The sequence below is a fragment of the Monodelphis domestica genome, chromosome 7 (assembly GCF_027887165.1).
Source record: "Monodelphis domestica isolate mMonDom1 chromosome 7, mMonDom1.pri, whole genome shotgun sequence".
Lineage (NCBI taxonomy): Eukaryota > Metazoa > Chordata > Mammalia > Didelphimorphia > Didelphidae > Monodelphis > Monodelphis domestica.
Window position 1 is genome coordinate 90,562,289 of NC_077233.1, and position 22,900 is coordinate 90,585,188.

The 22,900-nt window shown below is 44.8% G+C and overlaps 1 long non-coding RNA gene across 1 annotated transcript; it reads right to left on the reverse strand.

Moving 5' to 3' along the window:
• Positions 1-17,338: 17,338 nt before the first annotated feature.
• Positions 17,339-21,798, reverse strand: LOC130455480 (uncharacterized). Its single transcript, XR_008913468.1, has 3 exons — positions 21,485-21,798; positions 19,718-19,841; positions 17,339-17,521 (listed from the first exon to the last, which is right to left on the reverse strand). It is a non-coding gene; the product is annotated as an uncharacterized LOC130455480 (long non-coding RNA).
• Positions 21,799-22,900: the final 1,102 nt, after the last annotated feature.

Below are 22,900 nucleotides of genomic sequence, written 5' to 3' on the forward strand. Positions count from 1 at the left end.
GCGCTCTGCTGCATGCCATTTTAAACATTTTCATTCTTTTCCCTCCAGTTTTGTACTTATTTTAATCTCTGCTCTAATAAGTTGGTAGTCTGATTATATGTAGCCAAATGACCCAGAAATGACTTCCACATCACAAAAAAAGAAGGCTTAACTCTCTGCCAGCACTTGGGCTAACAAGACACTGAATACAGGAGAGGTTTAATTTATAGGTGAAAAAAATCCAAAGGGGCTCATATGTGAGTCTAGAGACTGTCAAGGAAACTCTCCCACCTTCTCCACAGGGAAAGGACTCAGGGAGAATGTAGGCGCCTTCCCAACCCTGGACCCATACAGTCCACATGACTCACAGTACTCTGAGAGGCTAGATATGGATTACTTTTTGGTTCTCCCCTTCCTGCTGATTTTTCTAACACCAGCAAGAGCAATCTCAGTGGGTGGCCCCTCCACTTTGTGGCTCTGGGCTTTGCTGCTTTGTAACGCACATATTTCCTTTCTCTTTCCACTTCTGCTTCTGGTTAAATTGCTTTTGTTTAGTCCAACACTTCTAGGCCTAGTAATCTGTTCCCCAAGGTCTAAGTAGGGCTTGTCCCAAGAGGTCACCCAAAAGAATGCCATATGGGAAGCATGCACCTGACTGTTGTTGGATCCGGTTTCTCTGCCTCTCTGGTCATCACACCCAGCTGCAGCCTTCAGACATTTCTGTCTCTCTCTGACTCTGCAATTGCTTCAGAGGTTTGAGGTCCCTTCATGTTAGTGTGCAAACGAGAGTCTCTCTCTCTCCTATCCTTGTTGACAGCCGGCTTCCTTGAATCTGGACCCAGTCCTGAGAGTTTCCTGGGAACAAAGGCTTATTTGTATGCTCACTAAAAAAGCTGACCCCATCCACGAGCATCACAGGATGCAGGAAGAAGAGGAGGACTCCAGTGGATCGGTACTTCCCCCATCCTATGGCTAGCCATCTCCCGCCCACTTTGTACCTGAGTCAGTTATTGTCCTGAGAAAACACAAGACCTTTCACCAGTTCCCTCTTTTATTCTCATTCTACCCCAGTCCTTCTTTCTTCTTCTTCTTTCATTGTACCCCCTGAAACTCCCAGTCTATCATGATCCAAATTCCACTTTATCTTAAGCTGTTTCCTTTCCATTCTTGTGCCCAAGTAAATCACTTCTGGCTCTCTAGAAAACATCCTAACCCTTGCATGATGTGTGTGCATATTTATGTACGTATGTACCTAGATTATCAAGTGAGAAAATATTTGTCAAGTGCTGATGTACTTGGCACATAGTAGGTGGTTAATAAATGCTTGTTCCTTTCTCCCCTTTGCTACCCTCTCCAGGATTGGGGGCTGCAGGGTTCTGCCATGCCTCCCAATGCTTGAGTCCTCAGTGACACGACCAGACCCTCCCACCACCATAATCACTCAGTCAGTCTACCTTGGACCATCTGGATCCTCGTTGCAGTCATTTACCGGCCTCCAGAGCACATTCCCTGAATTCTCCAGGAGTTTTGTACCTGGATCACAGGCTTCCCCTCTCCCCGTCCTTCTTGGGGACTTCCATGTACAAATCAATGTCCCCTGCAATATCCTTGGCCTGCCAGGTGGTCAAGAGTTAGCCAATAGGCATTTAAAAAATCCACAATTCTCATTTTGGAAGTGCTTTGTGGGATAGCATCATGCAAATGCACCTGATGTTCACCAATGACACATTTAATGGCATTTGTTTTTATTTCTACTTTGGTGAAGGAGCTCACCATATCTGGGGTCTTCATGGAATCTCCCTTTCCAGCAGCTCTACCATGAAACCTTTGGATAGAGATAACCACACGGCAGTGGTGTAAGAATGGACCTTTATTACAACGAATGTGTGTGATAAGACACAGCCTAAATACCAGTCACAGTCCCACTCTGCCTGGTCTCCCAGACCTCTCCAGCCTACCGTGGGACTTGGGGGAGGAAGGGAAGGGAAGGGAAGGAAAGGGAAGGGAAGGGAAGGGAAGGGAAGGGAAGGGAAGGGAAGGGAAGGGAAGGGAAGGGAAGGGAAGGGAAGGGAAGGGAAGGGAAGAGAAGGGGCTTTAGGGCTCAGGAGATGAGATTTCAGTGGGAATGGGAAGTGGGTCTCCCCCAGCACTCCCCCATTCCCTCTCCTTTGGAGCTACCACCATGGGCACCCAGCAAGGGTTCTAGACAAGGCTTAAAGGCCAGCTGGAGGCCAGAGTCAGAAGTCACATAGACTCCCATGGAAATAACTCATTTACTGACTTCCAGGTTTACAAAGCACTTTCTTTACCTTGTCTTGGTGAGGGAGGTAACAATCTACAGTTGAGGAGACATAGCTAGGAAGTGCTGGGCATCTCCACTGGGTCTCCTGGCTTCAATTCTTGCTCTCATTCCATTATACCATCTACCTCTAATATGTCTTCAAAAAGAAACAACAATGGGTGGTTCAGTGGATGGAGAGTCAGACCCAGAGTGGGGAGGTCCTGGGTTCCAATCTAGCCTCAGACACTTCCCAGCTGTGTGACCCTGGGCAAGTCACTTAACCCCCATTGCCTAGCCCTTACCGCTAATCTGTCTTAGAACCAATACACAGTATCAATTCTAAGACTCAAGGTAAGGGTTTTGTTTTTTGTTTTAAATCCCACTATTGCCATTTTACTTCATCCAGCTACCATTTTACATGAAATATATATTATAAATATGTATGTATACACATATAATGAATATTTTTGACCAGGAGGTAACATGAAAAGAGAAAGACGTATCATAAATTAGTGGGACCTCATGAAAAGGTAGAGGGAAATCTTAATCAGAATAGCAATACTGGAGCAAACTTAGCCACATGATACTTTGTGAACTCAGACAAGTTTGTGTTGAGATAACCATATTACTAGGCAAACCACTAACATCCCATTGAAGTAATTGTTTTCTTTAGCCTATGGAGAAATGAGGAAAATAATGGCAGTATGATGTATTGGGGGGCATCAGAATAACCCATTTAAGTTGTAAAATGATGCTTAAAGGAATCTTACATAGAAAATAATGTCTAAACATTTCCAGAGTGGGCATTACATGCTCATCTTGGAGTACGGGATCTTTTGACCCATGACCAATGGAAAATAGGACTCTTTTAATTAAAGGAACCTGTATTCCCTCTCAGATGATATCCCTTTAGTCTCAGAAATGTACATTTGTCAATAAGCTACCAATTTAAGATACATAGTCCTCAATGAGCGTCTTTGGTATACATATGAGTATCTAAGTTTCAGTGGTAATGTTAACATTTCCATCATTTTGAGAAGTAAATTCAGTCATTTTTTCTCATTCTCATAAAAACTGAAATGTAACACTAATCTTTGGTTGTATTAAACCATTAGTTTTATGCATTAGTACATTTACTTTAAGGTGATACCAGTGTAGTTTCCTTTATACCTTCAAAAAAATCTTTAAGGGGCAGTTGGGTAGCTCAGTGGATTGAGAGCCAAGCCTAGAGATGGGAGGTCCTAGATCCAAATCTGGCCTCACACACTGTATGGCCTCAGCTGTGTGACCCTAGGCAAGTCCCTTGACCCCCACTGCCTAGACTTTACCACTCTTCTGGCTTGGAACCGATATACAGTATTGATTCCAAGACGAAAGATAAGGGTTTAAATTTTTTAAAAAATCTTCACCTTCCATTTGAGAATTAATACTGCATATTAATTGTAAGGCAGAAGAGCAGTAAGGGCTAGACAACTGGAGTTAAGTGACTTACTTAGGGACACATACCTAGAAAGTACCTAGAGGTCAGATTTGAACCCAGGACTTCCCATCTCCAAAGCTTGTTCTCTATCCACTGAGTCACCCATATGCCCCTATACCTTCCTTTCATCTGAATACCAAATAATATCAATAAATATGCTTCTGGACTGTGATTTTTATGTGTTTATTCATAATTATCACGTAGAAATATAATTAATGGGGAGTTGGTATAATTGAACCTTTAAAAATACTGAAAAGATCTCTTTCCTGCATTGTTTTAATTAACATTTATTTAAGTCCCTTTTAAAAATATATTTGATGAGACACTAATGCATTGTTGGTGGAGTTGTGAATTGACCCAACCATTCTGGAAGGCAATTTGGAATTATGCCCAAAGGGCTTGAAAAGGATGCCTGTCTTTTGATCTAATAATACCACTACTAGGTCTGTATCCCAAAGAGATCTTTTTTTTAATGGGAAAGGATTTGTTTATACAAAAATATTTATATTTGTGCTTTTTGTGGTGGCAAAAAATTGGAAAATGATGGGGTGTCCCTTGATTGTGGAATAGCTGAACAAAATGTGGTATATAATGGTGATAGAATACTATTGTGCCATAGGGAATGATGAACAGGATGATTTCAGAAAGAATTGGAAAGATCTACATAGACTGATGCAAAGTGAAATAAGCAGAACCAAGAGAACATTATACATAGTAACTGAAATATTGTGGGATGATCAAATGTAATTGACTTTGCTACTAAAAGCAATGCAGTGATCTAGGACAAATCTGAGAAACTTATGAGAAACAACACTATTCACATGGAGAGAAAGAACTGTGGGAGTAGAAATGCAAAAGAAAAACATCATTTATCACTTGTTTATTTGGATATATGATTTGGGGTTTTGGTTTTCATAAGATTATTCACTTACAAAAATAAACAATATGGAAATGGGTTTTGAGTCATAATACATGTATAATCCAGTGGAATTGATTGCCAACTCCAGGTGGGAGAAGGGAAGAGGAAAGGGAGACAACATTAATCATGTCACCTTGAAAAACTTATGTGTAAATTTGTTACTGGAATAAAATAAAGAAAAATTTATAAAAAATTTTAAAATAAAATAAATCAATTTGATTAATAGTTAATAAATACTGTGTCAAGCACCATGCTAAGTGCCAGGGATACAAAGTAAGAGAAAGACAGTCCTACCCTCAAGGAGCTTCCACTCTAAAAGGAGAGAAGACAAGGAAACAACTGGATCCATAAAAGATCTATTGTTATTGTTGTTAATCCTTTGTTTCCTTCCTTCCTCCTTCCCTCCCTTCCTTTTTTCCTTTCTTCCATCCTCCCTTGAACCTTTCTTTTCTCCCTTCTTCTCCCTCCCACTCTCCCTTCCTCCCTTTCCTCCATACTCCTTTCCTTTCTCCCTATCTCCCTCCATCCATCCCTTCCTTCATTTCTTCTTTCTATTCTTCCTCCCTTCTTCCCTTTCTCCTTTCCTTCATTTCTTCTTTCCATTCTTCCTCCCTTCTTACCTCCCTCCATTCCTTCCTTTATTTCTTTCTTCCTTGCATTCTCCCTCCCTCTCTTGCTCCCTTCCTTCCTTCTATCCTCCCTATCCTTCCTTTCTCCTTTCCTCTCTCCCTTCCTTCCATCCTTTCTTCCTTTCCTTCCTTCTTTCATTTGTTCTTTCTTTCCTTTTGCCCCTTCTTTCTTTCCTTCTTTCCATTCTTACTCCCTTTCTCCCTCTCTCCCTTCTTTTCTTCCTTTCTTCTTTTATTTCTTCTTCCTTTCTTTCTTCCTCTTTTCATTCCTTACTTCTTTTCATCCTTACTTCTTTTATTTGTTCCTCTTTCCATCCCTTCTTCCTTCCTTCCTTCCTTCCCATCTAAAACCCTTACTTTCTTTCTTAGTCACAACTCTAAAGGGGCAAGGGCTAGGCAGTTCAGTTTAAGTGGCTTGTCCAGGGTCACAGAGATAGGAAACACCTGAGCCCAGATTTGAACCTAGGTATTTCTGGCTCCAGGCCTAGCTATCCACTGTTCCACTTGGCTACCCTCAGTTGTTTCTTTTTTTTTCCCCCAAAGAAGACCAATCACAGGATGGTCTTATCTTGTGGGTGAATTGGATGCAAGTGAGGCAGAGCCCCACAAAGTTGTCAGCCTCACTCTCAGAATCATTGAAATCCAGTAACAAGACAAAAGTCAGTATGACTGGCCATGGACTGGGATGCAGTGAATGCCCTTAGATCTATGCAGAGTAGATAAAAGGCGACCTGATGAAAGCAGGCACTAGCACCTGAGGCAGGGTGGGGAGAAAGATCTCTTACAGAAGCTGGGATTTGAGTGAATCTTGAAGGAAGCTAAGAAACAGAGGTGAAGGGGCAAAGAATGTCAAACATGGAGGACAGGTAGATGGGGAATGGAGTGCTGTGTCTGAGAAGCTTCAAACAGAGCAGCATTTACTGGGTCATGACCCAGTAGTATAGGTGGGGAGGTGAATTGTATAAGGAGGGCTGGGTTATGAAGAGCTTTAAATGTCAAACAGAGTTTCTGTTTGATCCTGGAAGTTAGTGGACAGGGTAGTGGCATGGTTTGACCTATGGTTTAGAAAAGCCATATTGGTAATTGAGTGGAGATTACATTAGAAAGGGAGACCCTTGAAGCAAGGAGACCAATTAGAGAATTATTGTAGGGTGCAATTAGGTGGCTCAGGGTCAGGCCTAGAGACAGGAGGTCCTGGGTTCAAATCAGACCTCCTAAACCCATTCTTCCTCATTTTGACCTCCATTTTCTCTCCCCATGACTGTTCTCTCAGGCTCGGCTTTGGTCTCACTTTCCTCCTTTGACAATCTCTATCTTGGACCAGTTTGACAACACATGGTCTTTGACCATCAAATCCTTTGTCCCTTGTGCTGCAATTCACTCCTTACATAAGGCCCACCCCTGGGTTACCTTCCCTCCCTTCCCCCCATCTACCCATTGCTGCTAGAATACCCCTGAACGCCAATGGAGGAAGTCACCTAACTGAGTCGCCTCGGTCCACTGCAAATTTATGTTCTCCGACCTCAACTGGGTCCTCCTGCTACATTACAGACCTTTTGTTCTTCCTTGACTCACTCTTTCCCCTCTTCCTCTCAGCAGCTATTTCAAACGGTCTCTTCTATCCTCAAGCCACCACCCCCTCCCTGTTCCTTGTCAGCAGAACTTGTCTCCTACTTTAGAGAAAATTGAGCCCATCCATCGTGAGATCTTTTACCTTGTGCCTCAGAATCCCTGTGGGCCACTATCCCCACCTCTCCCCACCCCCTCGGTCAGTATCTCTTCCTTTCCTCTAGTCTGTGAGGGACAACCAGCCCTTCACCTTGCCAAGCCCAACTCCCTTTCTTATGCCTTTGATCCCATCCCCTCTCCTCTCCTCTGGGAGCTTGCCCCTTCAATCATTCCCTCTCTCAAATGAGATAATGTATGTAAAGTGGTTTGCCAACATTAAAGCCTATATTAATGTCAGTTGTTGTCATGGGAGTCCTCCTCCGTTTCATCCTCCTCCTCCTTATTGCATTCAGTCTCTCCTTATCTTCTGGCTCCTTCCTGGCGGCCTACAAACATTCCCTGGTCTCCCACATCCTTGTTTTCTTCTTTAAAACCTCATCATTTGACCATGCCAGCCCCTAAAGGTATTGTTCTATATCTCTTTTCCCTTTCACAGCCAAACTCCCTGAGAAAAGGAATCTATACAAGTTGCTTCCATATCCTCACCTCCCACTCACTTCTCAGCCCCTTGTAATATGGCTTCTAAACCCATCATTTGCCTGAGACTGCTCTGTTCAGAGTTACCAATGAGCTTTTAACTGCTAAACCCAATGATCTTTTTTTTCCAGCTTTCATTCTACTTGTCCTGTCCTGGGCTTCTGACATTGTTGGCCATATTCTCCATCTGGTTACTTCTCGTCCTTTTCTTTGCACTATTCCTCCATCTCAGCTTTGATGAATTATCAATGATCTCTTGCCGCCTACCCATGGGCTTTTCCTAAGCCTCTGTCCCAGGCACTCTTCTCTTCCCTCTCTACTTTCTCCCTTGGAGATGTCCTCTGCTCCCATCAATTTAATGATTACCTCTCTGCAGATGACTCTCATATTGCTATATTTAGTCCCAAGATCTTTCTCGAATTCCAGGTCTGAACCCTCTGTTGGACCTCTCCAACCAGGTCTCCTGTCAGCATTTCAAACTCAACATTGGCCCAAACAGAACTTATTATTTTCCAAACTTTCCTAAATATGTCAAAGATGCCGCTATCCCTCTGGGTTCATATCTTAGAATCATCCTTGGCTGTTCCTTTGTCCATATGCCCCCTGTCTAATTAGGAGCTTTGTCTTATTAATTCTTCGTTCACAGAATTTCTCTTTCATATTTTTTCACAATTACATGTTGATATAATTGTTTTCTGACATTTTATGATCTGAATTCTCTTCCTTCCTCCCCAAAATGGCAGGTAATATGATATAGTTTATACATGTGCTGTCATGCAATACATATTTCCATGTTCATCATGCTGCAAAAGAAGAAGCATTACTTATACAAGAAAAAAAACAATATTTCTTACATCTGTTCCATTCTGTCCACTTACACAGCTATCACCCTGGGTCAGACCCTCATTACTTCTTGCTTAGACTATTGAATTAGAGGCTCCTAATCTACCACTCTAATGGATATTCTCTCTTTTTGCTCCAATCTACTTTCCACCCAGCTACCAAAAAAGTCTTCTTTGATTCAAATCTGATTTTGTCCCCCTTTCCTCAAAAGCTTTCCATTCAAAGCCTGTCACAGTCTAGGTCTAGACTGTCTTTGTAGATTTATTTCCATATTATTCTCTCTCAAATACTCTATATTCTATCCCAGTGATGGTGAACCTTTTAGAGACCCAGTGCCCAAACTGTACCCTTATGCTGCATGTGAGCTACCTCCTTACCCCAGACAGGGGAAGGAAAAAGGTCTCCCTTCTTCTGAGTGATGAGTGAAGAGAAAAGTGTGAAAAGTGTCCTCACGTGTGTGTGGAGAGGATGAAGGGAGCAGCCCCCTCCAGCATGTGTGCCATAGGTTCATATACATGGTTCTAGCCAATCTGGTCCACTAGCCATTTACCATGCCATGCCTGGAATGTACCCAGCTTCCTTCAAGGCTCAGTTTACCTGCCCTCTCTTATATAAAACCTTGGTCCATCCTTCTAGCTGTCAGTGCTTTCTCTCTTCTCAAGTTACCTTGTATTTACTTTTCTGTATTTATATTTTATCTCCCAGAGAATAGAAACTCTCTGCAGGTAACTAGGTGGCACAATGCAGGGACTGGAGCTGGAAAGAGTCATCTTCCTGAGTTCAAATCTGACCTCAAACACTACTAGCTCTATGACCCTGTGCAAGTCATTTAACCCTGCTTGTCTCAGTTTTCTAATTGGTAAAATGAACTAGACAGGATCTCTACCAAGAAAACCCCAAATGAAGAGTGGGGGGAAACTGGACAACAAAACAAAAAGGAGGTAGAGAGTGGATTTCATTTTTGTCTTCAAAGTTTAGACTTTTTTATCTTTATCTTTCTGTCTTTGCCTTTAAAGTTTAAAGTTTACTAATTGCTTTTGTTTAAAATTATTTTTTGTTAATACCTTTTGATTTCACATTACCTTCGTTTCCTAATATAGAACAAAAGCAACTGAAGGAGAAAAATTTTTCAGCAAACTAGCCTCTATTTCAGTTGGCCTGAGCATGTGCCCATTGTCTTCCATCTTTGAAAAGAAAGGAGAAACAATACAGTGGCTAAAGCACACGGCCTGAAAATCTGAGTTCAAAATTCAGCCTCAAATGCTTCCTAATTGTGTGACCCTGGGCAAGTCACTTAACCTCTGCCTCTGTTTCCTTGACTATAAAATGGGGATAATATTAGTTACCTACCTCCCAGAGTGGTTTCGAGGAACACTTGAGAGAAGGGAGGAAAGTATATTTCAGGTCTTCTCTATGCCACAGGGTAAACAGTATAACTACAGAGGATGCAGTTGAATTTTGGGGTTCTATCATGGTACTCTCCAGGTTCTTCTTACTTCATTCCACATCAGTTCATTTCAATCAGTGAAGCCTTTATTAAGCCCCTACTATGTGCTACGCCTTGGGAAGACAAAAACTGGAACCATCCCTGCCCTGGAGGAGCTCCTGTTCTTTGATCTTCCCAATCCTGACTTCAATAGTAATCCTCATCAGGCTGGGAATTACATTGCAGTTTCCATGAAGGCCAGTACTGGTGTTTCCTACATAGGATTGGAGCTCCCAATAGGAGTATCCTGTAGCTCCTTCCTGATGAAGCATTTGCTGCCCGTGGAGATCCTGGGTATCCTGTGTGCTCTAGTAGTCTAGAAACATTAATAATAATAATAATAATAGGAAAAAGACTGTTGGGGCAGGTAGATGGCACCAGGCCTAGAGATGGGAAGTCCTGGGTCCAAATCTAGCCTCAGACACTTCCTGGCTTTGTGACCCTGAACAAGTCACTTGACTCCTATTGCCTAGCCCTTACTGCTCTTCTGCCTCAGAACCAATACACAGTATTGATTGTAAGATGGAAGTGAGGGTTTAAAAAATTAAAATAAAATAAAGCTTTATGGTTGACAAAATACTGTCTGGGAAGATGCTGTATCTGAGACGGGATCAGACTCAGAGAGCTCGTGACTTGCTAGTCATGTCAAGTCAGCCGGCATTTATTAAGGCTTGTTCTGTGCCAAAGCTAATAAGTATCAGGCCTGGGATTTGAACCCAGGTCTCCTGACTTCAAGGCCTTCGTGGTTTCCATCCTACCATCCTGCCTCTAATGCCTTCCAGCTGTAGTCTCCCTTCCTCTGCAGTCGAGGGTCCCCCAGCAACCCTGTGGAGATTGGAAACAGATTTGAGAAAGCTAAGTTTAGTGAGGTGAGGGAAGGGGGCCTTTGGGGGCTCTCGGAGGAAAGAGGAGGGAAAGAACAGGGCAAGGATGGGGGTGAGCCCACAGCAGGTGCAATAACAGCCCTCCCCCCACCTCCTGACCAAGGATGGCCTCCCCAGGCTCAATGACCGCCATGCTGGCAGGGGTCCCAGTGGGCCCCGAACAACGAGGGATTATTTGGTTCAACAGTAACAAGATCAGAGCTGAGAGAAGCTTTGGGGTTGAGGTGCCTTCCTCTCCCACGTCCTGGGGACCTCGGGGGTCCCTCAAGATCTCTGGTCACCCTCTTCTCTCATGAAGATCTCCCCCCATTGAACCCCAGGAGTTTTCTGGGTCTCCCTTGGATGTCCCCCCAGACAAATTCTGGGGAATGACACAGTCACCCTAGGACTGAGAGAGATGGCGATGGGAATCCAGGAGGGAACTCGAGGGCAGAGACCCTGGCAGCCCCACTGACCCTCCTCTCTTGGTCAGGGTTTCCTCCCACCTGTTCCCAGGACCAGGCTGCATGCCAGACAGAAATTTCCACCCCCTCCTTCCTTCTCATTCCACCCCCCAGCCCAACCTGCTGCATGGTAATGGCAGTGCCACCCTTAAGCTGGCCGGGCAGTCCCGAGGGCCAGGCATGCTGCCAGCTCTCCTCCCTTCTTCCTCCTCCCAGTAGAGACTCGCCAGACCTAGACCCGGGAAGACTGCCATTCTGAACCCCTCTTGCCGCTGTAAGGCAGGCCAGAGCTTGCCTGGGCCTTACCTCTGTCCCATGCCGGCCTCCCAGGACCCAGCACTCAAACCCGGGGCAGCCGGCTTCTGCCCATACCTGGAGCGGCAGCTATTCCCTGAGTCTCCCTGGTTGCCACACCAGGCAGGGGGACCTTCCTAGTCCAGAGCTCCGGCTTCCAATTCTCCCGTCTGGGCCCAGGGAAGAATGTGCCCTTGTTCTCAGGGTAAGATGCCCCCACCCAGCCAGCATTGTTTGTTCAGATGCTGATGCCCATTTTATGCAACCTGAGCTGAGGATGTGGGTCTGGGGGCCGGTGGGGGTGCTGGCAGGATTCGCTCCTGGCCTGAAGCCGCCAGCCACAGCTGATGAAAAATGGGATTCACCTGTTGGGTCTCCAGGGGAGGGAGGTGGGGGGAGGCCAGGGGGCTCTCCTGGGTTCATGGGCCAGAGGGGGAAGGGAAGGAAGGGATCAGAGGGATTGAAGGCTGAGAAGGGATTTTAGAGATCATCTTGTTTTTTTATAAACTTGGAATCAATATCATGTAGCAGTTCAGGGCAGAAGAGTGGTATGGTCTAGACAATGGGGGTTAAGTGACTTGCCCAGGGTCTCCCAGCTAGGAAGTGTCAGAGGCCAGATTTGAACCCAGGACCTCCTGGCCTCTAGTCCTGGCTCTCTGTCCACTGAGTCACCCAGCTGCCCCATCATCTGGCAGGTACAGTATGGAGGTCCTGAATGAGGGAGCGATTTGCCCAGATTGAGGCTGGAGCACACGAAGAGGAGCCAGGCTGAGCCCTGAGCCCCTCGGGAAGAGAGGAGAGGTCACCTTGGAGGCCAGATGTGGCTGGGTGGCCGGGGAGGGGATTCGAGGGAGACAGAGTGTCTGAAATCTGAGGCCTGAGATCCTCTGGGACCTGGGTTGGTCAGGATGGGGGAGGGGGTGACGAGGGAAGGGGAGAATGTGGCTGCCAGTGTCAACAGCTGTCCCTGTCCTAGCCTGGACGAAAGGAAGCTGGCAGAGGTTACAGGAGATTAGGACTGGGGGCTTGATCTGTTGGCTCCTCAATCCCTTCCATTTCTCAGGGTTCGGGTCACACGCACAATGACAACAATTCCCAAAATAATCTCTGCTCAAAAACAGTTCTGATAAGGAGGAAAAACGAGAACTGTCTGGAGAGGCCAAAGTCGACGCATCGGGAACACTCATCCACCAACTTCGATTTGTCAGAGCTGAGAGGAAGCCAGGTCAGGGACCAGACAGAGGAGGAGCACCAAAGTGTGGCCAGCTACTCCCACCAGAATGGGGTCGGGGGGGCTGGGCATGGAATGAGCGAGACCGCTGGGGGAAGTGAAGTCCAGCAAAGAAGAGGGGCGGCTCTTTGGTGTTATTTTAGTTTTGTTCGATTGGGGGAGAGGAGGATTGAGAAAAAGCAGGACAATAGCTGACCGTGGAGAGGATGATGCTGACCAGTAACAGAGCAGGCAAGACCCAGTCTTGTATTTGGCTTCCATTTTCCCCGCCAAGGAGGAAGGGACAGAACAAAAATGGCTGACAAGAGAGCTGATACCCAAGATAAATGACTAGATAGTAAGAGAGCCCTGGCTGCCCTTGAGGAATCTGAGTCACCTGTCCCAGATGAACTTCATCCTCAGGGACAGAAAGAAGAGGCAAATGCACTTTCTAAGCCATTGTTAGTAAGATTTAAAAGATTGTGGAGAAAAGGAGAATTGCTACCAAATTGGAAAAGGGCAAAAACATCCCCAAAGGGAAGAGACTTAGAGGCTGCACAAGGCTCTCAGACCTTTATACCCTACTCCAAGGCACCTGTTCTACTAAAATATTCTTTAGGTCCTAGCTGAAATCCTCTCATGTGCCTCAGGATCCCACCACAAAGGGCTTCCCCCTTTCCAGGAGCTCATATAGCCCTTAATGGTCTGCCATCTTGTCTTTCTCTCTCTTTATTGTCCTGGCTCCCTCACACCATGTGTTCTCCTAGGGCAGGACCTGAGTCTGTTTTTCCTCTGTCACCTCCAGATTGTGAGGCACCTTAAGTCAGACCTTACCTTCTCTCTTTTCAAAAAAATTAATTCATTGTTTCTTTTTAACACTCATTTTTCTTGCATTTTGAGTTCCAAACTCTCTCCCTTCCTCCAGTCCCTCTTCTGCCCATTGAGAAGGCACACAATATGATATCAATTATGCATGTAAAATCATGCAGAGTTTGTTTCTAAATTAGCCAGGGAGAGACAGAGAGAGACAGAGACAGAGAGAGGCAGAGAGAGACAGAGACAGAGACAGAGACAGATCCAGAGAACAACAACAACAACAAAAAATACTTCAATCTTCACTCAGAATTCATCAGTTCTCTCCCTAGGGGTGGATAGCACTTTTCACCATGGATTCCTTGGCATTGTCTTGCATCACTGTATTGATCAGAGTAGCTAAATCTTTCAGAGTTGAACACAATTACAATTTTGTTGTTACTATGTTCAATGTTCTTCTGGTTCTGCCCATTTCACTTTGCATTAGTTCACATAAGTCTTCCTAGGTTTTTCTGAAACCATGCCTTCTTCATTTCCTTTTTTAAAGGGGCAAAATTTTATTTTGTCCCTCAAATATATGAAAAAATAATTCTCTAACCTTTTTTAAAGTCTGAACCAAATTTTCACCTTCCCAACCTTCCTCTTTCCCATGCCCTTCCCAAGATAGCAAACAATCCAGTATAGACTTTACATGTGTAATAGTGCAAAGCATTTCCCTATAGTAGTCATGTCTCAGTGTGCATTCAGATCCCCTCAGTTCTCTAAGTCTTTGAGGATTGTCTTGGGACATCATATTGCTAAGAAAATCTAAGTCATTCATAAATGTTCATCATATAATATTGTTGTTACTGTGTACAATATTCTCATGGTTCTGCTCACTTCACTTTGTATCAGTTCATATAAGTCTTCCCAGGTTTTTCTGAAACCACCCCCCTCATCATTTATATAGCACAATAGTATTCCATTACAATCAAATACCTCAACTTGTTCAGCCATTCCCCAAGGTTGGACATCTACTCAATTTCCAAGTCTTTGCCATCACAAAAAGAACTTATATATATATATATATATATATATATATATATATATATATATATAATATACATATATTAGTTCTTTTTGTGATGGCAAAGATATATATATATATATATATGTATAACAAATAGGTCCTTTCCTTTTTCTTAGATCACTTTGGGATATAGGCCTAGCAGTACTGGTATTAGTGGGACAAAGGATATGCATAGTCTTATAGCCCTTTGGGTTAGGGTTATTCTCCAGAAGTGTTGGACCAGTTCACAACTCTTCTGACAATGCAGTAATGTCCTTATTTTTCCATATCCTCAACAGCATTTGTCATTTTCTTTTTCTATCATATTGGCTAATCTGATAGGTGTGAGAAGGTACCTCAGAGTTATTTTCATTTGCATTTCTCGAATCAATAGTGATTTAGAGCATTTTTTATGTGACTATAGATAGTTTCGATTTCTTCTGAAACCTTTTTGTTCATATCCTTTGACCATTTATCAATTGGGGAATGATTCTTGTTTTTTATAAATTTGACTCCATTCAATATATATTTGAGAAAGGAGGCCTTAATCAGATAAACATTTGTAAAATTTTTCCCTGTTTTCTGCTTTCCTTCTAATTTTGGTTGCGTTGGGGATTTTTGTGCAAAACCTTTTTAAGTTCATGTAATCCAAATTATCCATTTTACTTCCTGTTTAATTTCTCCATTTTCTCCACAGGATATCTATAAGTATAGGGCTAGTAGGCACATCAGTCAGTCAGTCAGTCAACAAGTATTTGTTACAATACCAGGCTCTTGTAAACCTCAAAATTTCTTAGACTTATAAATGTTGGAAATTTCACCATTGGGAAATTTCATACTTGAAAAATTTCCTATTGATAGTGGGTCTTGACTATTGGAATGTGAACCCCATTGGCATGGGAGGTTCCTTCTCCCTTCTTAAGATTACTTTAGGACAGAAACCTTTTGCTGAACAATGGGAAGGACTTTGACCTATGCTTAAGCATAGAACAGGAATTTCTTTGAGTCATGATTGATTTTAGAATTGATACAATGGAGATACTTGTAATCAATCTCTACCCTATTCAGTCCTAACAGGATTGAGTAAGGGCTGCAGCCTAGATCAAAATTTAATTATTCCAATCTCTACCCTACTCAGGCTAACAGGATTTAGAAAGGACTGTAGCAAAGGATCAAAGATTTAATTATTTGAAAATATGACCTTCAACAGACATGTGCAAAGCCAGAGACCTCTGGGCGGTCCTGGGTTAAGCTAGAGCCTCCATTGGCACAGGGAAATTGATGGACAGGTGATTGGTAGATGTGAGGACTGAGGGGAGGGAACTTGGATGGTTTCCTTAAGGATAGGGGGGTCTGAAGACTCGAGGGGGGTTGAGGAGTTTGTCGGAGTGGTTGCGGTGTGCTCTGAGAAGCTTGCGCTGAAGGAAGCTGAAGGTGGGGGCCCCGGAGACTGTTTCTCCATTTTTGGTCACGTGAGTAATAGGGACTGATCTCCTTTCATTGCCCCAGCTATCTAAGGGCTTGGGCCTTTTGGCCCAGCCTAAACAGAAGGGGTATTTAAGCCCTATTCCCTTCTTTCCCCTTTCTCTCTCCCTCTATCTCTCTCTCTCTAATTCCTTTCTTCCTCCTGTTTGTAATTAAAACTCCATAAAAGGTTGACGGCTGACTTGAGTTTTCATTAAGGAATTACATAGCTGAATTCCTTGGCGACCTTAAATTAATATATATCAGTCTTTTAAAAGTGATTTCCTTGTCACACTCTGGAGGTACAAACAGTCCCAGATTTTGTGGAATTTATATCCTATCAGGAGAACCAAAACAGGTATATATAGGTATATACAAAATATGAGGCATTCCAAAAATCTTAATGCCATTTCAAGTCACCTCATGTAGAGGAACAAGACTGAATAAACCAATGAGTGATGCTAGCAATTCATTTTAGCTACATTCCCCAGATTCTTTTCTCTGCTATGTGTCAGTCTTGAGCTAGATGTTCTCTGAGGACCCTGTTAAAGTTTCACTCAGATGCCCCCTCTTCCTGGAAGGATTCTCCAATTCCTGTTTGTCCTAGGAGCCTTCTTCTTAGATCCCAGAACAGATCTGAGACCATGTCTTTGAAGACTTAATCGGTTCAATTTTGGAGTTATCACCACAGAGCCTTCCTGTCTAGATTGGCCAGTCAGCTGGTTCCAAAGCAGATCACCTGCTATATATAGCCAGTCTTGGACCCCAGATCCTACTTCACATCCCATTTGGTAGTCCAGCCATGACTGTCTACCTGCTGTCCCCCCACCACCACCACTTCCCTATTCCTACCTCTTTCTCTGGTAAGAATAATGAAACCAGGGGGCAGCTGGGTAGCTCAGTGGATTGAGAACCAGGCCTAGAGACAGGAGGTCCTAGGTTCAAATCTGGCCTCAGCTACTTCCTAGCTGTGTGACCCTGGGCAAGTCACTTGACCCCCATGGCCTAGCCCTTACCACTCTTCTGCCTTGGAGCCAATGGATAAGATTCTTGGTATCATTTTTAAGACCTAAGGTAAGGGTTAAAAAAAAAAGAATAATGAAACCCATACTCCCATTGTTCTTGGAAAGGCATGACAGTGGTTTGTTTGGCACCATTCACCATCAATGCCCTCTCAAACCCAAACACTCTCTGTTGTGTCATTAGCCATCACTCCTTTCTCTGCATTGACTTCCCCAGTTAAATAATAAAATCCTTGAGGGCAAATATTCTCTCTCTGTTTTTGTATTTATTCTCAGTATACCAAGAAACCACTTAATAACTCTTAATAAACCACTTAAAAACTCTTAACTTAATAAAAACTCTTCATTCACTTTTATTAATAAATCATATAACCAGGCAGTGCAGTGGATAAAATGCTGGACCAGAAGACTTGAGTTCAAATCACCTTCAGGTTCTTAGTAGCTGTTAAATTCTGTACAAGTTACTTTGCTTCTGTCTGCCTCAGTTTCTTCAACTGGAATATGAGGATATAACAGAGTTGCTGTGAAGATCAATGAGATAATATTTGTAAAACTCTTAGAACAAACAGTTTAAGGGCAGCTAGGTGACTCAGTGGATAGAGAGCCAGGCACCAAGTTGGGAGGTAGTAGGTTAAGATCTGGCCTCAGACACTTCCTAGCTGTGTGACCCTGGACAAGTCACTTAACCCCATCACCTACCCCTTACTTCTCTTCTTCCTTGGAACCAATCACAGTACTGATTCTAAGATGGAAGGTAAGGGCTTAAAAAAAATAAATAAATCGAGGAGATGCCCTTCAATTGGGGAATGGCTGAACAAATTGTGGTATATGTTGGTGATGGAATACTATTGTGCTCAAAGGAATAATAAAGTGGAGGAATTCCATGGGAACTGGAATGACCTCCAGGAAGTGATGCAGAGTGAGAGGAGCAGAACCAGGAGAACATTGTACACAGAGACTGATACATTGTGGTACAATCAAATGTAATGGGCTTCTCCATTAGTGGCAATGCAGTGATCCTGAACAACTAGGAGGGATCTACAAGAAAGAACACTATCCACACTCAGAGGAAAAACTGTGGGAGCAGAAACACAGAAGAAAAACAACTGCTTGAATACATGGGTCGAAGGGATATGGTTGGGGATGTAGACTCTGAATGAACATCCTAATGCAAACACCAGGAACATGGAAATCGTTCTGATCAAGGACACACATAATACCCAATGAAATTGCTGTGGGAAGAGTGGGTGATGGGGAGGGAGAGAAATAATGTGATTATTGTAACTAAGGAATAATGTTCTAAATTGACTAAATAAACTAATTCAAATGGGAAAAATAAATAAATAAATAAACTGCCTGGCATGTAGTAGGTGCTATAGAAATGGTAGCTGTTATTATTATTATCATTGTTAATGGCAGACTGCTTCTCATGTGTGGATTACTTTCATTAAATGCTATAAAGAGGGGAAACAGAAATATCTATAGTTAGTAACATTCCTTTGCCCCCATTTTTGGGGGTGATAAAAAGGTCTGGAATTGTTTTTACCAAGTGTCTGATATCTTCCCTTCTGTCAGATAGCTCAAGAATCAGTCCTTCAACACTCTCAAAGTTATTTTGCCTCCAGCACAAACTTCCACTTTGTTTCTACTTGGGCTGCCTGTCCATCTTTGTTTAAAAAATGTCGATTGATATTTCATTTGGACACAACAGACGCTTCCTAACAAACACCCAAACAGGGACCCTCTCCCTCTCCAAATTTCCTACCCTGAAAATAGTTTATAGATTGCTAACAGAAAGGAGAACGGTGTCCTTGAATTTGGGCATCATGGGACTAACACTGACTTTATTTACAATGCTCTGGTTGTTCCATTTCATTATTCTTTTGGAGAAAGAGATGAGCATTTTCATAGCACCTACCATGTGCCAAGCAGTTTATGAATATCTCCTTTGATCCTCACAATAATCCTTCAAAATAGGGTGCTATTATTATCCTCATTTTACAGGTGAGGAAACTGAGGCATATAGCAGTGAAGTGACTTGGCCAGGATCATACAGTTAGTACGAGTCTGAGGCTAGAGTTGAACTCAACTCTATCCCGTTCACCACCTGGCTTCCTTCATTCTGCATCCCTTCATACAAGTCTTTCCGTGTCTTTCCAAATTCTTCCCACTTGTCATTCCTTAAAATGAAATCTTATTCCATTATATTCATGTACCACAGTTTGTTCAGCCACTCCCCAGTGGCTGGGCACATTTTTTGTTTCCAGCTTTTTGTTATCGCAAATAATGTTGCTATGGATATTTTTGTACATATGGGTCTCTTCTTACTGCCAATAATCTCCTTGGGGTTTAATCCCAGCAACAGAGCCTCTTGGTCAAAGTAAATGAACAATTTAGTAACTTTTCTTTCAGAATGAAAAATTGTTTTCCAGAGTGACCTAACCAATGCAAGCTCTACCAGTGGGGAATTAGCATCAGGCAGATGCTTTTTTTCTTTTTTAACCAGCTCTTGTTAGGTGTACTCCATCCCCAGATAAGAGCCCATCATTCCCACGTTTTCCACATGGTCCAGAAATCCATATCTCCTTCTCAGACGCCATATTCTTAACCAGCTGTCCGTTTCCCCAATCCCGCCTTTCTCTTCTGAAGCCTTCGCCTTTGATTGGCAGCAGATATGAAAACACCACCTGTGCCCTGAAGGTCTTTAAGTTTCTTACCCAGGACTTCAAAATCCTTGGCACTGCTTTTTCAGTTTCCTCTGGCAATATCCCTGGGAGAGGGTAGTAGCCATGAGGCTTGACAAATCTTGGGAAGTTCTCCATCACGTCTTGGATATATGCCCTGGGGAAGACAGCAGACCTTAATTATTCCTAATGCAAGGCTGACAAATGTCTCCCTCAGCGAAGTGTCACCAATGGCCACTTTGCACCACTTCTTCCTCGGACCTTCGCTGGTCCTTGACTTCTCTCCTGTCGGCCCCGCCATCTCCGAGGCACCATTTCTGGCATGACCATTTGTGGAGCTTGTTACAGAGGGGATTTTTGTTTGCTTGTATCCACATACTCCCAGCAATGGGCACATTGTAGGTGCCTAATAGACGCTGATGGATTGCTCAGCTAGGGCTAATCAAAAGCAGTGGAATCAAACTCGAAGAGAGGGGACAGCTAGGTGGCCCCAAGGATAGTGAGCTAGGTCTGGAGATGGAAAGTCCTGGGTTCAAATTCAACCACAGATATATTCTGTGTGACCCTGGACAAGTCACTTAAGTCCCCACTGCCTGGCCTTTACCCCTCTTCTGCCTTAGGACCAATACAAATAGAAACCAGGGGCCATTCACCTATCTATCAGGTTCCCTGATACCTCTCGACTTAGAAACCCACACATGTTTATCTATTTCTTTTTGTATTCATGACTTTATTTTGTTAAATATTTCCCAAGTACATTTTCCTCCACATTGGGCCCCCCATGGGAGTGTTGTGAGCTACCTGCCGCCTTTGGCCAGTGTGTTTGACACCTCTGGTCCCGAGGGCCTCCGAGGGCCACTGATTCTGTGAATTCCTCATCGAAAGACTCCTTTTTAACACAACCGTTTTGCCATACCCTACATAATCATCGTTTCCTCTTGGCACCGGTTTGCTTGAGCAAATACAAAAAGCTAGTATGAATTTGGCGTGTGGATTCATGGGCGCCTCATAATAGCTCCACGGTCCAAATGTTGAGAATCTCTGGTCTAATGACTTACATCTTTGAATCCCAGCAAGTTCTCTCCTCCTCTCCCCCAACACACACATGCACACATGTGTGTACACATATATACATGCATACAGCACAATGCACATGTGCACACATCTCTGGACTCCATAGGCTCATAGACTCATTTTTCTAGAGCAGGAAGGGGAGCTTTAGACATCGTTTTCCCAGAGGAGGATGCTGAGGGTCCAGAGAGTGACTCCTCGGGGTCACGCCGTCAGCTAGAAAGTCTCAGAAAGTGAGTCCCAGATCTTCTGCGTGTCCATAGAGCAGCCGCCTTCCCGCCATCACCCTCTCCTCCTTTCAGTGTCTCTCTAGTCCTTCCCTTCCCCCACCAGGGTTCCCCCAGAGAGACAACATCTGCTTACCATTCCCCAGCCTGCAGGCCTGCTCCAAGGCTACCCAGCCCCAGCCCAGCAGTCTCATCTTCCTGGCTGGCCACTGTCACCCCACCAGCCGCCTCAGCTGAGGAATCGGGACAGCAGGCCAAGCAGAAATCCCCCAGGTCCAAGGGCTGAGTGAGTGGGGGGGCCCTGGATCCCCAGGGCCTGCCTTACCCATGGATGGGGGAAGAGATATGATGGGAGGCCACCTTCAGCCAGAAACACCCCCCAGCCAGGGAGCCTCAAATTTCCCTGCTGGAGCCTCATTCCTGAGTTAAGTATTTCCCCTCTCCCAAATACAGTGGGGAGGTGGGGGACCAGGGAGAGGAGAGATGGAATGGGATGACCCACCAGAGTTGCTCAGTATCCTCTTCCAGGGAGGGAGGGAATTCCTCTGACCTGCCTCGAACAAGAGCTTGTATTTGATCCCGAAAGTTCTGCAGAGCCAGCAGGGTTCTTGGAGCAGCGGAATAACAGGGACCGACCTGCGCTTTGGGCATCCCGCCAGAAAGCAGAGGCCTGGCCAAGGCAGGGGCACCGCGAGCCCAGGGCGAAAGCCCGCCAACCTCTAAGGCCTCCTCACCCAGCCCCCCAGCCCAGGAGGAGCCCCAAAGAGAGGAGTCCAGCACACACGCGCACACACACACACACACACACACACACACACACACACACACACACACACACACGGACAGACACACGGACAGACACATGGACAGGCATAGACACACACACGGACAGACACACACAGATAGACACAAAGGCACACATGGACAGACACACAGGGATAGACACACACATGGACAGACAGACACACAGACAGGCACAGATAGACACAGACAGACACACACCCAGAGACACATACAGATAGACACATGGACACACATGGATAGTCACACAGATAGGCACGCAGACACACTCACACACACATACTTGTAAAGCCAGGGAAACTTGAGGGATAGTCTACCCACTTCCAGCCTCCGCAGACCCTTAGGACATCCCCAGACTCTGGCCAGATTCCAGCCTGAAGGCCAGAGAAGGAGGAAGGGGAGGGTGAAAGCTGTCAGCCCAGCCCGGGGGGACAGCTGACCCCTGGGAACCTTCCTCTGGGGAAGAGCAAATTAACATGGAAAACTTGAACCATGGGGGGGGGGGCCTCTGGGTTCCCCACCAGCTGTGCGCTGGGGGAGGGATGGCAGAGAAGGGGGGAGGGACAGGGGAGCGGGGAGAGGAGGAGGAAGGGAATTACCCAGAGTTTCCCTTTCCCAAAGTCCCGAAGTGAAAGGTGGGTATTGGATGGGCTGACGGGAGTGTCCTTCCCTCGGTGGCTGCCAGCGATACAGCCATTGCCCGAAGCTGGGAAGGACACCGGCGCCTTCAGGTCAGGAGGGCACCATAGGAGTGAATCCTTTACCCCTTCATCCCAGAGCTTGTTTGATAAGGAACTCTTAGGAAGCCTGAGGAACCCCAGGGGCACCTTCCCTGTCCCCATCCCCAGGGAGCCTGTAGTGCAAAGCGGGTGGGGGGGGGACACAGCCCCTGCTCCCAGCCAGCCTGTGACCCAAGGCCCAAGTCTGAAGGGAACCGCAGCCCCTGTAGTGCCAGGGGGAGACACAAAGTGCTCCCCAACCACTGTGAAGAGGGAAAAATAGCTTCTTCTCCAGAACCCCCCAGATGTGGGGGGCAGAACCCCTCCATATGGGGAAGACAGCTTCTGCCTGCAAGGAGCCCCAGGTTTGAGGGGGAAACCATCCCCCCCTCTGGGGG